Source organism: Tursiops truncatus, chromosome 2, assembly GCF_011762595.2.
Source record: "Tursiops truncatus isolate mTurTru1 chromosome 2, mTurTru1.mat.Y, whole genome shotgun sequence".
NCBI lineage: Eukaryota > Metazoa > Chordata > Mammalia > Artiodactyla > Delphinidae > Tursiops > Tursiops truncatus.
In genome coordinates, this window is record NC_047035.1 from 138082832 (window position 1) to 138102211 (window position 19380).

Below are 19380 nucleotides of genomic sequence, written 5' to 3' on the forward strand. Positions count from 1 at the left end.
CTCTGAATAATTCCAAGAAAATCTCTCCATCAGAGGCTCCACTGACATCAACACCACCAGATAGGAGGCCCCCGGTGTGCAAACCTCAGGCTGAGTCACTTTTCGAAGACTTGGCTCCAGGTGAAAAAAAAGATTGTTTATGCTTGGGACCCCTAGTTTCCATGGAGACAGAGTTTCTCCCTCTCTATCCACCTTCAGGGGGTGTGGGCTTCAGAGGGTTTCCCACCTACCCGTGCCCAGAACTGAATTTAAGAGGTCCAATCTTGGGTCAGACAAATCCATCATCCCTGAAGACAGACAAAAGCTCTGTGTTCTGGACAGCCAGACAACCTGAATTTGGGGGGTGTGGCCTTCACTGCTATATAATTTTGGCTTGGAGGTTTATTATTTGTTTGTTTACTTAATTATTTAATTATTTCTTATGGGATTTCTCCTTGTAGGTACAGTCTTGCTGAGACCTCCTAAGCTCTTTATTTGGAAAAGAAAAGATCCTTTTTTTTTTTTTTTTTTTAAAGAGAGTAGAGAGGTTTATAATCACTTCAGATGGGAGACTAGAACTGCTGAATAGAGAACTGTGTTTGGAGGAGATCAGCTGGGAATGAGATGAAGCACAGTGAAGAGCAGCAGATGGTTTCTAAACTGACAAAGCAAAGAGCTTTCTCTTTACTCCAGTTCTAAATTCTTTAGAATCCTGGAATCTCCACACTGAAAGAGACCTCCGAAGTCACCTGGTCTTTCCTCCATCCTTGGCAATTGTCACCCACTGCCTGTTTCCCAGGGCAGTCAACTCTATATTCTTATAACTCGGTTGAAAAAAATCTTCTGAAGTTCTTAGAATGAGCTGAAATCAGCCTCCCCGTAACTTCCATCCACCAGTCACAGGTTTGTTCTCAGGAAGCCCGTGCAGAGAAGAAAGTATCAACTTTAGTCCAAGTTAGCTTGGACTACACCATTCGCAGCAGCTACCATGTCATCTTCTCTTCTGGATAATACCCCTAGTTCTTTTAACCACTCCTCATTTTTGGTCATTTCCAGACCCTTCACCCTCCTGGCCACTCGCCTCTGGATGCTTTCCAAGCTGTCAGCTTACATTTTACACTGTGACTGGGACTCTGTGCTGATGTTCCTAGATTCTCTGTTGATGGGCTGACGGATGTAGGGACATCCTGAAACTGCAAAGCCGCGTGCAGATGTCTCACCAGAAACTGGTTACAGGGACACGTCCTGTCATCAAGAACAATCTTGGAGTAGCTGGCAAACACTATGGCATGTTTTCTACCATGAGAACCACATGCTACATATCTTTAAATGTGTCTCTAGAGAATCAGAGTATAGTTGGAAGTGATTTATTTTTCCTCCAATGAACGCTTAGTATCAATCTTCTAGGATCCTATCTCTGATCATAGAAGAAAGGCTTTGGAGCTGTGACAATAGATGGCCCAGTCTCTAACCTCAAGGAGATTAAATGGAATGCTCTACAAAGGCTTAATTGGCCCAGGTGTGCTAGCTCTAAGCAACTTTGGAAGAATTCTGCTTGTGATTAAAAAAAAAAGCATGGTCATAGATGATTGGAGATGGAAGGAATCTCAGGAAGCTTGAATTGATGTCCCTTGGTTTATAGATGTGTAAACTGAGCTCCAGAATTTGTAGCTCATCCACCTACCCGTCTATCCTTCCATCCATCCACACAACAAATGGATTTATTTAGCAGCCACAATTTGCAAGGTAATATATTTGGGGGGAGTCCAAAATGAACAACAATACCAGATAAGGAGTGGGAAGTAACCTCGCTGGTGTATGGATAAAGAGCTCTTATTGAATGATCTGGCCAAGGTAATCCAGTTGGTTGGCATCAGAGCCAGGAATTGAAACTAGGTCTTCTGACATCTGGCACAGGGCTTTTCCCAAAGCACATGCTATCACTAGTAAATGACTAGATGGTAGGTGATAGAGCATCTGTTCTACTTCAGGGGACTGCGTCCTAATGGAATCCTATTTAGACATTTCAGGCAATATGTCTGTAATTGGTGAATGTGCTGGTTGCACAGAATGCTTCACCACTGAAAAGCACGATGCAGAAGCTAGAGACAAAAACTATTCCTGTCCATCTTCCAGAAGCATAGACAATCCCTCCTTAGCCCCTTCATTCATGACTCCCCCTTGCCAACAGTTTACCAAAATTCTCCCCCAGGATCCACCAGAGAGCAAATCCAAATTGTTTTCTTTAGCTTTCCTGCTCTTTGAGCTCCACAAGATTGGATGTTATTGGCTTTCCTGAAACATCCTCCTCCCTTGGTTCCCAGATGCTTCTCTCTCCACTCTCCCCTTGCTGACTATCCCTTGTCAGTCTCTTACCCATGAACATTTTCAGATATATTACCTTGTACGTTATAGCTTCAGAATAAATACATTTGTTGAGTGGGATGGATGGATGGATGGCCAGGTGAATGAATGACAAATTCTGGAGCCCAGTTTGCCCATTTATAAACCAAACAATATTAATTCAAGCTTCCTAAGGTTCCTCATTCTTCATATTTTGCCATAATGTCTCTCCTTTGAGGACTGACTCATTCATAGTACCTCTGCTATCATCTCTATATATGAAGCTTCCAAATCTACATCCCCACCTTGACAAGTATCCCTTGTTCCACTTGGCTCTCCTTCTGTTGCTTCAAACTCAACAGGTCTCAAATCAAGCCATCCTTGCCTGATCCCCACTATACTCCATGCCAAACATCCATCTCCTTTCCACCACCCTAACCAGCAGCCCTCCCTTCCAGACTCATTCTTTTAGTTCATCAGGCTCAAAACGTTGAGATAAAATTTAGTTTTCCTCTCCTGTTAAATAAGACAATCACCTACAGAAAGTCATTAGATATTCTTCTCTCAAATCAGTTTAATTTTATCTATCCATCTATCCATGAATTCATCTTTCATCCTTTGAGAACATCCCAGCTTACTCTGGGATGACTAGGTCATGTTTCAGGGAAGCCGGATCCCTGTCCTGCAAGCTCGGAGTAACGTCACATCTCAGCCAGAGTTGCTGGTATATGCATCCCCCAGGTATTTAAGCTATGCCCAGTCAGATGCTCCACTCACCTTCTTTTCACCCTTGAGTACAAATCCAAGGCCAAGAGCACATGCAGGGCCACCCTGGCACACCAAGATGCCTCTCCATCAGGAAGTCTTCCTGGAGAGCAAATGGCCCTCTTACTCCTCTGGGAGGGGAGCCTCTCCAATGGCACAATGGGCCATAACCTGAAATCAGACCTTATTTTAGAATAGGCAGCTGGGAGCTCAGGGCTCCCCAGAGTTGAGCAGTGACCCCTCTAGTGCAGACCACTCCCAACTCCTTCCCTCCTTAGCCTCATTTCCCCACCACCCACTTCTGCTCCAAATGCCAGTATCAAGCCCTCCTCTATGATTGTTTGCAAAGAGGGGGAGGGATGAAGGGGGCTGTATGTTATTCAAACATCTTTAACCTCCCCAAGAGTATAGATGCAAATGTCCAGGAGAAACCCACTTTGGGGCAGTGTTGGGGCACACAGAGTGGCTACGATCCAGGCATGACGTCCCAGGTACCCATGTAAAGATATTTTCAGTCTGACCACAGATACCTGCATCCAGATTTCTAGACTCACAGGAAATTGGAGCTTCAAGGGCCCTCAGCGACCAACCAATGCAATTCCCCCTTGTGCAGATGGGAAGACCAAGGCTCAGTGACTTTCCAAGGTCACTCAGTGAGGCACAGACAGAGCTGGAGCTAGAAGGCAGAGGGCCAGTCCAGTAGGCAGGATAGTGACAGCGAGCTACCCTGTCACTGAGATAAGACCCCACGGCATTTGGGGGTTCTGGGTTCTGCCCCTTAAACTTTGAGTAAAAAGAGTTCTGTAGTGGAGGCAAGTGGATGGTGTGAGCCCAGAAAGGCAGTAGAGAAATGGGGTGTGGGTCTGAGCGGGGTGGGAGCACGTCCAGTGAGGGGTGACCCATGCTCGGCCTGGGAGCCCAGCACAGCGGGAGAGGCAGGGAACGGCCCCGCAAGGACTTGAACTTCATGTTCCCCACCAGGGCCCTGATCACCTGGGGAGTCAGCCAATTTCACAGAAGGACCCCCTTCCTGCCCTCTCTGCCTACTCACGGGGCTGGCTGGCCAAGAGGCAGCCCTTCCACCCACGGCTCCCATGGCTGCCGGGGACTCAGGCACCCTGCCTGCTCACCTCACCCCTCATGTCCAGACGTGCTCGGGATGCACGCTGTCTTTGCCAAGGGCCCTCAGAGATTCAGACTATCCACATCCACTTCCAGGGACTGAGGCTCCCAGGGTACTGAAAAATAAAGAAATGCCAAACAGGGTTACAAAAATTGAGTTGTGTTAAAAACATTTCCTGTGAACAAATTAACACTCTTTACACACACACACACACACACACACACACACACACACACACACACACCCCCCAAACATAATGCGACATAATCGTGCTATTCACAAAATAGTCATAGAAATTATACAAACATTCAGAGGCCCCCTTGGCAACGTGGCCCAGCAATGAACATGGATTTAAAGTTGTACGGTGAAGGTCTCCTTCAGCAAATCTCTGACGGGATGTGAAACCTCCCTCAAAGGTAAGTAACATCTGAGGTCGAGACACGGACCAAACGCCTCTTGTGTCTGAGCCCCAGTCCCTCAGCCAGCTCCATCCTGAGGTGTGCAGTTGACAGACTCTACCTGAAGGTGAGCCGCAGCCCCTCAGGGACTGGGCCTATACTGGCTGCCTGTCACACTCACATCCACACGCAGCCCCAAGCCTGCACCTCAGGGAGAGAGGGAGGGACACCAGGCTGCCCCCAGGGACAGCGCAGGAGCCTGGGCTGCCGGTGGGCAGCCGGGCCTGGCTGAATGAGGCCTTTTCATAACACACCACCCAAGAGGGGGATGTAATCCCTCCCTAGCCACACAGAGCCCTCTCAACCCAGGCAGCACAGTGCACTGTTCACACAGCTCAGGAAACAAAATAAATATATTCTCCCCCAAAGACCCCACAATGGGGCTTTTTCATGGCAGAGAATCAGTAACAGCCCCCTCTCTCCACCCGGCCGACAGCCTACTGGTCCCTATAGCCTTTGCCTGACCCTTTCTAGACTCAGGGTCCACCTGGCCCAGCCCAGGCCTGCCTGCCCACTTTCTGTCAAGGTCTTGTACGGACAGTGGCCCCAAGGGTAGGTATTGGGCACAGTCTGCAAGCATCCAGGGAAAGGAAGGAGGCAGGAGCGGGACCTAACATTCGTTGATTTCCTACTATGTGTCAGGCAGGCAAGAGACTCAGTGAGGACACCCCTTCTTGATGGATTAAAGCCGCCCGCAGATTAGATTGCACAGGGCTGAGGAGGGGGGCAGCTACCAAGGTTGCCCTTGAGATTCCTGGTCAACCATGCAAAGATCCAGGCCAAACTACATAGTTGGGGGAGCCACCCAGTGTTCTCTGACCCCTCCATCACATGAGGCCCTGAACTATCCCATGCCCACATGTCCTATGGGAGGCTCACTTTCAGGGGGATGTCAACCAGCCCTGAAAAGACTTCTCCGGTACTTTGCCCCACTCCCCAGTCACAGCTAAAGCAAATCATCTGTGACTCCCCAACATGTTCACCTGCCTTGGATGGTGCACTTCCCTCTGTCTGGAATGTCATCTTCCTTTCCACTCTCCTCTCTCTAAAATCATGGGGAATAGTAAAAATAAATAGATAACATTCAGTGAGTGTTTACTCTGGGCCAAGCGCTTATTGGAACGCAAGCATCACCTCCTACAGGAAGCCTTCCCTGACTTTACCCAGCATTGTGAGCATCTGTCTAAGAGTCTCTCTCCCCAACTGGATGGGGAGGGCCTAGAGGTCAGGGCCATGCACCCCATCTCTGAGTGCCCGGTTCCTTTCCCAGAGGTGACCCCTAAAGGTTGGGTGAGTGTGGTGCCTGTACAGCACCTCATACTAGTACAAGCCCTGAGCCACAGAGTATAATGGCTATAGTCTAGGAGTCAGCATCCCAGCTGTGAGGCCTGGGCAAATAATTTAACCATCTAAGCTCTATTTTTTGCTTTGTTTGTATTTTTGTTGCTGTTGTTGTTGTTGTTTTTAGTTTTTAATTTCAAGCACAGAGAGCTGGGTTAATTCCATCCTTTAGCTCAAGGTATATGATCACCATTAGTTAATGCAAGGCCCCTTCTTATTTTATTTCTTTTTTATAGCTTTAATTGACATAGAATAATATTTAAAGTGTGCAGTTTGATGAGTTTTGGCATGTTCACGCACCCGAAGAACCATCACTGTGATCCAGGTAATGAACAAATTCATCACCCCCACAAGCCACAAGTTTCTCCGTGCCCTTTGGTAATCTCTCCCTCCCTCCTCTCCCCTCCTCCTATCCCCAACTCTGGGGGCAACGACTCATCTGCTTTCTGTCATTATAGACTAGCTTGTGTTTTCTAGAAATGTATATAAATGGAATCATACTGTCTGGATTTTGTCATTCAGCATAATTATTTTGCACATCATCCATATTGTTGTGTGTATCAATGGTTTTTCCTCTTTAATTGTTGAGTAGCATTCTACTATATGGTTATAGTACAATTTGTTCGTCCATTTATCTGTTGATGTACATTGGAGTTGTTCCCAGTTTTTGGCTATTACAAATAAAGCTTCTGTGAACATGTATATAGAAAACTTTGTGTGGACATATACTTTCTTTTTTTTTTTTTTTTTTTTGCGGTACGTGGGCCTCTCACTGCTGCGGCCTCTCCCGCCGCGGAGCACAGGCTCCCGACGCGCAGGCTCAGCGGCCATGGCCCATGGGCCCAGCCACTCCGCGGCACGCGGGATCCTCCCAGACCGGGGCACGAACCCGTGTCCCCTGCATCAGCAGGCGGACTCCCAACTACTGCGCCACCAGGGAAGCCTCGACATATACTTTCATTTCTCTCTCGAAGTAGAATGGCTGGGTCATATTTTATTTTATTTTGCTCCTTCATTCCCGATCTTTACTCTCACTGTCCCTTAAGCACCCACTCTGATATTCAACGTATGCCCTTAACTATGAACATATCCTCATAAAATGCTCAGAGCTGTCATGTGTGCGGTGGGGGGGAGTTAACTTATGTATATAGTACTATACTGTAAATCTAGTTGTTTCTTGTTTCACTTGATCTTATTTTTTGAGCTCCATTATGCCTACTCTGCAGTTAGAAGTTTGCTGCTTCTAACTACTGTGCAACATTCATAGTGTGTCCCCACCACCTTACTTATCCCTCCCTTTGATGAACACCAAGGTTGCGCCCAACGCAGCACTCCCATAAATAATGTCATGGTGAACATGTCATCCTTCCAGTCCCCTTGCCAATCTGCACAAGCACTGAGTTGGATCTCCGGGTCCCAAGGTATGCACTTACTTCTTATCACCCAGGGTTGCTGGCTTCACTGCTTCCACACTGCCTGAGCCAGTTACCTGCCTGCCCTCCAGCAGTGCTCCGGCCCCCACCTCCCCACATCCCGGCCAACGCTGAGTACCTGTCCACTTTGCTAATCTTTTCCCTTCTGATGGGTGTCAAGTGATATCATGTTTCAATGCATATTCATCTTATTACTAATAAGATTGAGCATCTTTTGAAATACCTGTTAGCTCTTCTCTTTCTGTGAATTACCAATTTGTATTCTTTGCCTGTCAAACTTTGTGTTTCCTAGCTTTTCCTTACTGATAGGCAGGAGCTCTTTGTTTCGCTTTGTTTGAATTGAGATATAACTTTCAAAAAGTAAAGTGCACAGATCTTTAGTGTGGAACTTGATTCGTTTTTACACATGTTTACACTGGTGTAACCATTGCCCAGATCAAGATTTAGAACATTTCCAGCCCTCACAAAGATTCCCTGTGTCCCCCTAAGTCAGTAACCTCTTAAGGTAGCCACTATTTTGACTTCTATCACCTTAGATTAGTTTTCCTGTCCCGAAACTTCATGAAAATGGAATTAAATGGTACGTACTTTTTGCACTGAATATTATCCGTGAGACCCATCTGTGTTGTTGTCTGCAGCATTAGCTCATTCTTTTTCATTGCTGCATAATATTCCACCATGTGCCTATACCACAATTTATTCACCCTTTTTCTTGTTGCTGGACATTTGGGTTGTTTCCAGTTTGGGGCTATTACACATGAATAAAGCATCTATAAACGTTCTTGAACATGCCTTTTGATGGATATAAGCTCTCAGTGCAGTTGGGAGTGGAATTGTTGCATCATTGGGATTTTTGCAGGTTTAGCTTTAATGGACAACTGCCAAACATCTTCCAAAATGTTTGTACCAATTTACACTCCTACCAGTGGTGTCTGAAAATTCCAGTGGCTCCTTATCCCTGACAATACTTGATACTTTCAGTCTTTTTAATTGTAGCCATTCTGGTGGGTTTTGTAAGAGAGATCTATATATCCTAAGAGTTTCACTTCTTTCGGGTTTTATATACTGTCTTGAAAATGTAATTTCACCCATCTGTTATCTTAGTGCACCATGTATGGTATTTGTCTCCTCATCTGTAAATGGGGATAATACACCTACCTTCAAAACCTGGCAAACAGTGGGTGCTCAATTCATCTTACTACACATTTCTGTCTCCACCGTTCCACGGGTGTTCTTCCAGGGCAGGGACTGGATGTTAATTTGTGTAGCAACCAGGGCTCCAGCTCCGGGCCAGCAAGGAGCGGTTTTTCAATAAAGTTTGTAGATTAAGTGACGGAGCCTCCCAGAAGCAATCTCCAGACTGCAATTCAAGGATCTGAGGTGGGGGGAACGAGGGGCCTGTGGCAGTGAAGTTGGAAGAACCATTTCCTTTTCAGGCATCCAGTGGGTGGGGAGAGCCTCCTCCTCCGGGGGTCGGCCCGTGGACTTAGCGAGGAGGGATGGGGTCAGGTGGGAGCCGGGGCTGAGATGGCCGTTTTTTCCTCTTGAGCACTCGCTGCCCGGGTGGGCGGCGCGGAGCCGGCCAGCTGCCTTCTGCCCCTCTGCCGCTCCCTTTTTTCCAAAGGCTCTGCCCAGAGAAGGAGTAGAAGGAGAAAGAGGCGGCGGCGGCAGAGGCGGAGGAGGAGGGCGCTAGCCTCGCCCCCGCGCGGCCGCCCGAGCTCCCTCGGGTTCTCACTGTCCTGGGCGGGCGCTGCTGGACCACGCCGAGCCGCCGCTGGCAGCCGGACCGAGGCGCCTCGCCGCGTCGCCGCCTCGTCGCTTCGCCACCTGGCTGCCGCGGCGGCCGCCGCCTCCTTCGCCTGCAGAGCCGCCCGCAGGCCAGGCTGGGCAGCCACAGGGGCGCCGCCACCGCGGGCATCACCCTCCCTGGGGGCAAACAGCACTTCTTAGCCAGAGGGTTCGCCAATCCCGCACTGAACCCTTATAGACTCGCAATTAGAGTTTAGTCCACCCCTCCCCTTACCCACTAGGGCCTGAGGACCGGGGAGGCGAAGCAATTGGTCCAAGGTCGCTTGGTGAATTAGGAACAGTCAGCACTAGGCTCTAACCCCCATTCCCTGTCCTCCCTTGCCTCTGCCCTGTGGCCAACACACAGGCATTTCACTCAAGTATACCTCCCAGATCCCTCCTGACTCCCCAGGCTCCTCTCTCTCTGCGGTACTCTGAGTCAAAGCCAGGTCCTGTGTATCACCTAGGGGCTGGCAACACCCTGCATGGGTCTCCTGCCTTCCCTCTTGTCCCCCTAACATCCCATTCTCCGTCCAGCAGCCAAAGTGATCTTTTAGAACAGGAATCTGATCACCACTCTGCCCTGTTTGAAAGCCCCGATGTCTCCCAGTACGCTGGGAATACAGGCGAAAGCCAACGCCACAGCCCCAGGCCCCTGCTTTTACTCCCCTCCACCTATTATGCTCAGTCCCCTGAACTGAGTTCCAACCTGCCGAGTTATTTCCACCCCAGGGTCTTTGCACTTGCTCTTCCCTCTCTCCCAAGCACTCCTTCTCTCAGGGTTCTTAACCAGGGTGGGGGGGGCGTTTCCATAGATTGAGGTGGATTTTAGTTTATTGTTTTCCTATGTAACCCTGTGTAATACATTTTATGTGTTTAAGAACATCATTTGGGGAAGGGGTCCATAGGCTTCACCAGAGTGTCCCAGTGCCTGTGGCACAGAAGAGTTTAAGAACCCCTAGACCTTTGCATGTCTGGCTCTTCCTTGCCCTTCAAGTTCCAGCTCAATGTCACCTCCTCAGGGAGGCCTTCCCCAGTTATGTCAGCTAAGGCTGCTCCCTTCCTTATCCGGTCATTGTCCAGCACAGAGTTTCTTAAAGTGTGGTCCCTGGACCCACCGCAACAGCATCACTCAGGAATTTGCTCAAAATGCATGTTCTTAGGACCCAAGAAAGTCTGGGATGGGACCCAGCATTCTATTTTAACAAGCCCTCAAAGATGATTCGGATGTTGGATTCTCAAGTCGGAAAACCGCTGGCCCAGCATGTTACCCCTGTGCTCTCACAGTTTTCACCATCCAGCCAAGGCAAGTTGGAATCTGGGGGCCTGAAAAGAGGAAGGACAATGGGGGAAAAGGCGGAAGGGGAGCTGACTGAGTAATGAGGTGGAGCTACATCAGACCTACAGCCCACAGAGAGTCAGGCTGTCTTGGGGAAGAGGCACGGTTTGACTTCAGCCAGAGTAGGGCTTGCAGAGCCTGGTTCTGCCTCCTGTTGGCTGGCCCAGGTCACCATCTTGCCGAAGAGGGGAAGGAGGTCCACATTCTTGTGTTTCACAAGTGACAGGAGAGGAGTTTGCATTCCCCTGGGCACTCATAGCTCGGCCCTGGTCTGAACATTAACCAGTATCCCTGAGGTCCCATTTGGAACCAGCCACAGTGGCTCCCAACTCATACCACCCTGGTCTCCTGGCCTCTGCTCCAGTGGCCACAGGAAGTTCCAGGGCAATCCCAGGATCCTCCCATCCTGAGCTGTTTCCTGTGCATATTCCAGGAGGGCCAGATGTTCCTGCGACCTGAGTCTGAGCCTTTCTTCAGACTGGAGAGCTGGTTTTGCCAGTCCCTGGAAGCTGCCTGTTGCTTCCTGCAGACCAGCTAGGTGCAGCCTGCAGCCTCTGGCTTTGGTGTTGTAAAAGGGGAGTTATGGCCCTGTTCCTTTTGGCCACTGGTCTCTGGCCTCCGTGCAATTCCCAGGCCCCCGGGGGGAAACCAGACACTTTTAATTGACTTCCCCAATCTGATGATAGAGTATTGGGTATCAATAGACCACAGGCAAGCTATTTTCATCCATGATTTCAGATGGCAGCAGAAGCCCAGGCTACCACTATCCTGCCACGTCACCTCACGGGATGAGCTCACCCCTTCTGCTAGCACAGCAGCATTTGCTGTGGCCAGTCAGTCTGATTCGAGACCTCCCAGGGAAAGTTTTGGAAGTGGGGTGTAAGCAATTACAGCAGTGTGGCTGAACCAGAGTCTGTTGGAGAACAGCCTGGAGTCAGGAGACCTGGGCATTCTCCCAGCTCAGCCCCTTCCTAGCTGGGGACATTAGGCACATGACTTGTCCGATCTATGCCTCAGTTTCCTTGCCTGCCAAGAGGAAGTGGAAGTAGGTGACAACGCTGGCTCTGGAATTCTACAATGAAGCCTGAGTGCTTTTTTTTCACCCTGTCTTATTTCAGAGTCCTGAGTCTTGCTAGCTGTCATCAAGATAAGAATCCCCAACTTGACAACATTCAGGGATCCTGGGTTTGGTCCCAAATTCCCCACTTGCATGCCCTTCCTGAACCTTGGCCAACCCTCCTGGGTTGATTGGGTCTCCAAAGCATTTAGGGCACCTCACAGGTGTATGCCTGCACTCTGGGTCCAGTGTGAGCAAGCATAAATTGAGGAGGTGGTGATATGACCAGTATGCTGTGGCCACTTCTCCTCACAACCCCTTGCCAGACTGCTGCACTAGACCTTTCACTCAGCATTGCCTGTCTGATCTACATGGTGCCCTTCCCCCACCAGTCTGTGAGTTCAAAGGCAGGCAGGGAATCCAACCACCTCTGTGTCTTCAGGACACAGTGGGCACTTAAGTAACAGTCATGGAATGAATGAATAAGCCAATAAATGGATGGATGGATGGATGGATGGATGGATGAATGGATGGGTGGATGAATGAAAGAAGGAAGGCAACCCATGAGAGGCATGCTTGCTTAATACACTGTGTGTATGTGTGTGTTGTTGCTAGGTGGCGGAGAGGACAGGATTAGTCACAGTGAACTAGGAGGGAACTTGATGGCTCTGCCTGGAAGCCTTCCCCCTCAGTCACAGTCTGCAGACTCAAGAACAGAGAGAAGCTTTCCTCCGCGAGAAAAACCATAGAATCATGGAATGTTGGCTCCAAGCAAAAACCACAGGTCACTTAATCCACACCCCTCCAATGGGGAAGCAAAAGGCCCAGACAGGTTTAGTTCCTGCCTGTACGCTGAGCTCATCATGGAAACTGTTGTTTTTTCCATGAAAAATGAGCCAGGGGGCAGGGAAGAAGGGGCACAAGAGGAGTCAGTATTAAATAGAAAACTGTTAATCACAGAGAAAGCCTGTGCCTTTCCCAGGGCCTGACCAGCCCAGGGCAGGGGGCTCACAAAGCAAAGTGGGCTTGCCAAGCTCCAGAGGTGCCAGTTCGCCTGGGCTGGGCCATCAGGCATTATGGAACCAAGCCAGAGGCTCCAAGAAACACCTAAGCTGGCGTTGTGCTCATCCTGGAACGCGGTTTCCTGCTATTTCCTTATAGAAGGAGGTTTTTGCTGAGCACAGGGTTTTCTACATTTTCCATGCCTTGGCTATTAAAGAAAAACAGGAGACAAAATATAAAATCCTTCCCCGAGGTTGCCAGAAATCTCCCAGTTTTGAAGAATGAAGAGCTTAAGCTCTGTCCTGTAGTCCCTAGAGGCCTGATGCATGAAGCAGCAGGAGCTGATCCCAAGGTGCAAACTGCTCACACAGGCTGCTCCCCTCGGCCTGGCAGGGAGCAGAGTGCTGAGCCCTTATGTTGCGGCTGAGGCAGCCTCCTGAGCTTACACGGCTCCAGGAGGAGAGATGGCAAGAGGACAGGGAGACCAGCACAGGAGCATTAGGAGTCCTGGAGGAAGGAGCTCTAATCAGAAGGTTTAAGTCGGCTTTGGAGAAGATGATACAGGCCCTACTAAATTCACCACTGAAATTCTCATCTTTGTCATAATGCCATGTCTCCAGAAAGCCCTGCTTAGGGAAGAAGGACAGTTGTCTTTAATGCATTCCTGTGGGGTGAGTACCTTGGGAAGCCAGAGAATCCCTACAGGGGTGGAGGATGGGTCAGGAAAGGTCTGGAGCACAGGACCTCCATAAAAGGGCAAGCCTGCTGGACATCAGATCTTGGGGTCCCAGGAGAGCTGGAGGATGGAGGCAAGGGGCCTGCCTGGACCTCCACCTAAGGATAGGAGCGGAAAGACCTCACAGGAATATGCCCACACTCTGGGTCCAGAGTGAGCTTAAGTTGAGGAAGTGGACCTATGTCTAGGATATCCTCACATCTGCCCCTTCCAGGCCCATGCTCAGGCCCTCAGGCCCCTCACCTACACATGTGGGAGGCAGTACAGACATTGTACAGACACTGTACAGATGATCCAGAGTCAACAACCTGCCATCAAGGTCAGCACTGCCCCTCGTAACCTGTGTGACTCAGGCAGTACCTGACTCCTCTCTCTGCCTCTGTCACTTCATCTGTGAAATGGAAATAATGCCCGCACCTCCATGCCTGGGTTGATGTGAGAATTGAGATAAAGCAGCAAAGCGAGGAACACAGCTCCAGTGTTGACAAATGTGAGTTGTTAGGGAACTAACCAATGCTTCTGGGGCTGAATAAGGACAAGCACAGCCCATTCAGCTGGACATCTCTGGAGCAGGCTCACCTGCAGGCTGCGAGTCAGGCACAGCAGAGGGAAGAGGCAGGGCGCTACAGCGTGGGTGAGAAAAGAGGCCTGCCCCACGGGGTTGACTGTAAATTATGGGCCTAATGGAAGGACAACTGTTCTAAGAGCAGAGACTGGAGGTGGTGTTCAGGGAATGCTGCCTGGAGGGGGCGCTAGTTTCTCAGGAGGGGCTTGGTTCTGAGACTACAGGAAGCAGGGTCATGACAACCAGCATCATCCCAGGCCTTGTGTTCCTACAGGACCTCATGGAGGTGAGTAGCCCTGACCTTGTCAACCCCTGTTCCTTGCAAGGGGTGGTGCAAAATGGACGAAACTCAGGGACTTTGGAACATGGGAGGAACTAGTTCCAATGTCCCCTCCCTCTTCTGGGTGACTTCCCTGAAGCTCCCAAACCCCTGTGCTCCCAAGCGCCTCATCCTTAAGCTTCTATACACCACGCACCACAGTCACCAGGCACTACGTTTTGGTTGCCCCCACTGGCCTGAGTTCCGCGAGGGCAGGAACTGTGTCATCCCCAAGTCCAGCTCAGCCTCTTGGCACACCAGCACAGCAGGGGCACACACACATAAGATTTTTTTGAAAGAAGTTAGAAGTTTGACATTTCTAAAAAAAGCATCAAAGTCCCTATTATAGGGCAAATGAAAATTTTGTTGGCCTCCCTTACACTCCTATTGGTTTAGTGTGGCTTTCATATTGATTACATATGGGGCATATTCTTCTAGGTCCATAGCAACTTTCAAAGTCTCTACCCAGCCCTGCTTATGAAACTTGCTTCTGCTTTTTGGTTTCTCAAAACAGCACCTGCAAAGTTTGGTGTTAGCTATGTTTGCCAGCAAACAATAAGCCCCAACATGACTTCTCTCAGAGTTTTGTTGGTTTAAAAAAATGTATATATATATATATGGTTAAACACATCGTTTCTTAAAAGAAAACCCATGATTAAGAAGAGCATTATCAAGTCAGATCTGGGTTTGAGTCCTGTCTCACCACTCAACCAAATGAATGCTTGAACAAATTGCTTAATGTACTTGATACAACACAACCCCCGTAAGCCCTTTGCTTCTTCGTCTAATGATTTATTTGGTATTTATTGGTGCCTACTGTGTGTAGGCACTGTTCTAGGTGACTAGGATACATCAGTGCACAAAACAAGCTCCTAGTGGTACTTATATTCATTAAAGATAGTGGGGAGACAATAAACAATAGACATAATCAATAAGTAAAGTGTATGTTAAGTTAGAGGGTGACAAGGTCTATAGAGAAAAGAAAAAGTGGCAAAGGATCAAGCAATGGGGTGCTGAGGGCAGGGGGGAGGGGCAAGCTGCAGATTTAAATGTTTTTGAATATAAAACATTTGACATGATGGTTAAGAGCATGGATTCTGGAGCCAGACCTGGGTTTAAATCCCAGCATGGGCTAGCTGTGTGACCTTGAGCAAGCTACTTAACCTCTCTGTGCTTCAGTTTCCTCATCTGTAGAAGCGGGCCCATGTTCCTCCCTGTGCCCCTCTGGCTCATGGGGCTTGTTCGTGCCCGAAGTCTGAGACAGATTAGAGGCGCCACAACCCAGAGGTCATTTACGTCGAGCTGTGGATGTTACCCGCATTGTTTGGCCAGGTCAGCAAGATGCTGACGGCCTTCTACATGTGGTTCAGGGTCTTCCTCATGATCAACGCGGTCACAGGATGCAGACTCTTGGATCTTCATCATCGGACCGCCCTTTTACCAGTATGTTATGACGCTCCTCACTGTGGCAATGTCTTTCCAGTTTCGTATCCTGGGAAATCGAGCGAGCGCTCTGGACCAGATGGCTGCTAAATTCTGCGTGGGCCGGGGGTGCTTCGTTTAAGGCCGGGGCCGGTCCAGAATCCCTTATCCAGATGACTGCTGGTGGCAGACCCAGGACTAGGATGGTGTTGCCCGCAGGAGTGCTGATCTGGAGGTTGGGAGGCTAAGGCTCCATCCAGTTTTGTTTGTGCCATGAAATATGCGGTTGAGGATGGGAGTGGGGAAAACCGTTCTTAATTCTGTCACGTTCAAGTGATTGCAAGCTTGACCTTTTAAGGAAAGTTTCAGTGGTTTTATAATAAATGATTTTCATTGAAAAATAATGCTAATAACAATAACTAGCCACCTCATAGGCGATTATTATAAGGACTAAATGAGTAAGTTACATGTAAAGTGCTTGGAACAGAGCTGGCCCATAGTGAAAGCTGTATTCCTGTTGAATATAAGCAGTAGGAAGCACTGGCTAAATGTCAGTGTTTAAATAATCCCAGAATCCTAGGACTCACCTTCTTTCTCTGGGCCCCCTTAGGATGTGGGCATGGGAAAGGGTAGGCAAGGTCCCCCTCAGCCTCTTCAGCTCAAGACTCAGCAGGAATCCCCTTCCTTTGCTTGGCAGTAAAGGGTGAGGGCAAGCCCACTAGCTCTAGACCGAGCTGATTCGGGCTTGAAACCCATTTCCACCACTGGCTAGCTGTGTGACCTTGGGCAACTCGCCGGATCTCTGCAAGCCTTGATTCCTCCTCTCTAATGTGGGAATAATAATTATTGATTATTTATCATGACCCAGGCACTGTTCTAACTGCTTTGCAAATATCACTTCATGTCATCCTTGCCACCACCTTATGAGCTGGTTCTTTTGTTATCCTCTTTTACAGGCGAGGAAACTGAGGCACAGAGAGGTAAGACGTTTCCCTGGTGGAGCCAGGATTTCAACACCCGTCTGCCTGACCCCAGAGCTCCCCACCCCCTGCCCCTCCCTGTAGCGACACCCAGGCTGGGTGTGTAACACACACACTCCAAGCTCAGAGCTTGACACCTGGCACTGCCCTTCCCTTCCTCAGTTCCTTCCCTACGAGTGGCTGGTTAGAAGCGGGTAGTTTGGGCCCAGGGGTCCTTTGCCTCTTGTTTGTATTTTAAAAGTTCTTTCTGCCCAGGCAGAGAGGAGTCATCATAGGCTCCAAGTTTGCAGTTGGCCTATATTTCATACCCGGTACCTCCGCCAAGCCCGTCCTCCCCCAAGAAAACAAGTCTCTGCTACTTGGTAACATCAAAATAATTAAATTTTAAACATCTATATTTGGCCAAAGCTCAGCCCACAAAGGGGGATCTGGCTAAACCATGTTTCAGAAAGAAAAAATTTAAAAATCTAATAGACTAGGTTGTTTGTTTGTTCGTTTTAATGAAGAGACTCAGAGAGGCTAAAATGTCTGGGGATAGGTGGGGACAATAGGGAAGTGGGATTCATTCTTCAGAGAAAATCCCAGGGGGGGCCACGTGAACAATCAGAAATAAACCGACTTGTGCTTATTCCAGTGTGTAGGCCTTTAAATAGACCCTGGGTGCATTTCTGTAAACGTGGGACAAGGTGTCCCTTCTGAAGGCTGTTTATGGGACTTGGTTGTTCTGGCCTTCAATGGGCTGCTTTGTTGTGTGTCTGCCTGAGCAGCCACAGCGGACGCCGAGTGGCTCCAAGGCTCATGCTCCCTCCGCCACTTTCCTTAAGCAAACTCCAGAAGCAACAGTCACCCTGGGAGTGAGGATTGCACAAGAGCGGATGGGACCCAGGCTGTGGCACCAGGACCTTCCAGGGCTCCCCAACAAGGACCGCCCTCCTGGGCCTCCTCTGAAGTGTTCCAGAGTGGCTCTGGTGGGACCCAAGATAAAGCCTCAGCCCCCTGGTCCCTCCGTTCCCTGCCTTAAGGGGCTCCTTGCTCCTTGATCCCTAACACAGTGCACTTTCCACCGCAGGGAGACAGAGTACAGGGGGCCCACCACAGAAGGTTGCTATGAGTTCAGCCCTGCCAGCCAGGGGACAGGCGAATGTCTATTAGTTCAGTCTTTTCTCCATCCATTCAGTCACCTACACTCTAAACTACCACTGTGACTTAGGAACAAATAATCCATAATCAAAATCACAATAGCTAAATCTATTGGACGTTTACTGTGTACCTGGCCCCATGCTAAACTCCTACACACCTTCTTTCTTTAATCCTCAAAATGACTCTGAGCGTATCTTCCTCACTTTATTTAGTTTTTTACATACTGTCAATAGAGTATATACGTCAGTCCCGATATCCCAGTTCATCCCACCCTATCCTCACTTTATTCTTCCCATTTACAGGCAAGAAAACTGAGACTCAAGTTCCTGCCAAGGAGGCCAAGGTCCTGCAACAGTTAGTCAAGAGCAGACCAGGACTCTAACCCAGGTATGTTCAATTCCAAAGCATGTAGTCTTTACCATTGAACTCTCCTGCCTTGATGATGACGCTATACACCACCTCTGGCCCCCAGAGCTCAGCCTGGTGGGAAAGATACGCAAGGAAACAGACCATTACAAAAGACCTATAGAAATACTAGCTCGGGCGAGAAGGTCTAGTCCAAACAGGGCAAGTAGGTCATAAAGAACTTAAGAGATGGTCTTTGAGTTCAGTCTTTTTAAAAAAAAGTAAAAGTTAGCCAGGTGGAGGAAGGTGATCTGCTCCCTGACTAACCTGAAAGATTCTTCAGAATGGGAGGAGGTGAGAGAGAGAGAGAGAGAGTGTGTGTGTGTGTGTGTGTGTGTGTGTGTGTGTTTCAGTCTGACTGCTGATTTAGGGAACAATGAGGCAAGGCTTGGCACTAGAGACTTCAGTAGATATGGGGGTCTTGCCATTGGTGTCAGATACTGACCTTGATAATTTAATAGCCACCCATATTTACTGAGAGCCCATGTTAGTGATATCTTACATGTCACTATAGCTTTGAGAGTGTCAAAGCTCATTTGATCCCCATCATGATGTGACCCAGACATGTTGTTTTTCAGATGGTGAAACTGAGGCTCAGTGAGATTAAAACACTTGCCAATGTGCATGTCACTGACTCAATTCCTGGGACTTAAAGACTTTCAGGGTAGATGAGACATGCCTTTACGAAAATCTATGGCAGTCACTAATCCAATTCATGACTCCCCTCCAAACATCCTTCCAAAGTAGTTGCTACCTTTTGTTTGGACACACTTAATGGAAGGAAACTCATTATCTTCTAAAACACCTTATCTGTCCTCAGAGAGATTTCACAATTACTGACAAGTTCTTCATTTTTTATGTAAATTTATTTATTTTATTTCTTTATTTTTGGCTGCATTGGGTCTGTTGCTGCACACGGGCTTTCTCTAGTTGCAGCGAGGGGGGCTACTCTTGGTCGCGGTGCACGGGCTTCTCATTGTGGTGGCTTCTCTCGTGGTGGAGCACGGGCTCTAGGCGCACAGGCTTCAGTAGTTGTGGCACGCAGGCTCAGTAGTTGTGGCTTGCGGGCTCTAGAGCTCAGGCTCAGTAGCCATGGCGCACGGGCTTAGTTGCTCCGCGGCATGTGGGATCTTCCTGGACCAGGGCTCGAACCCGTGTCCCCTGCATTGGCAGGTGGATTCTTAA

At 48.9% G+C, this 19380-nt stretch overlaps 1 long non-coding RNA gene across 1 annotated transcript; it reads right to left on the reverse strand.

Annotated features, from left to right (window-relative positions):
• Positions 1 to 576: 576 nt before the first annotated feature.
• LOC141278063 (uncharacterized) lies at positions 577 to 4602 on the reverse strand. Its single transcript, XR_012330281.1, has 3 exons — positions 4218 to 4602; positions 3100 to 3258; positions 577 to 1224 (listed from the first exon to the last, which is right to left on the reverse strand). It is a non-coding gene; the product is annotated as an uncharacterized lncRNA (long non-coding RNA).
• Between the last annotated feature and the right edge of the window lie 14778 nt (positions 4603 to 19380).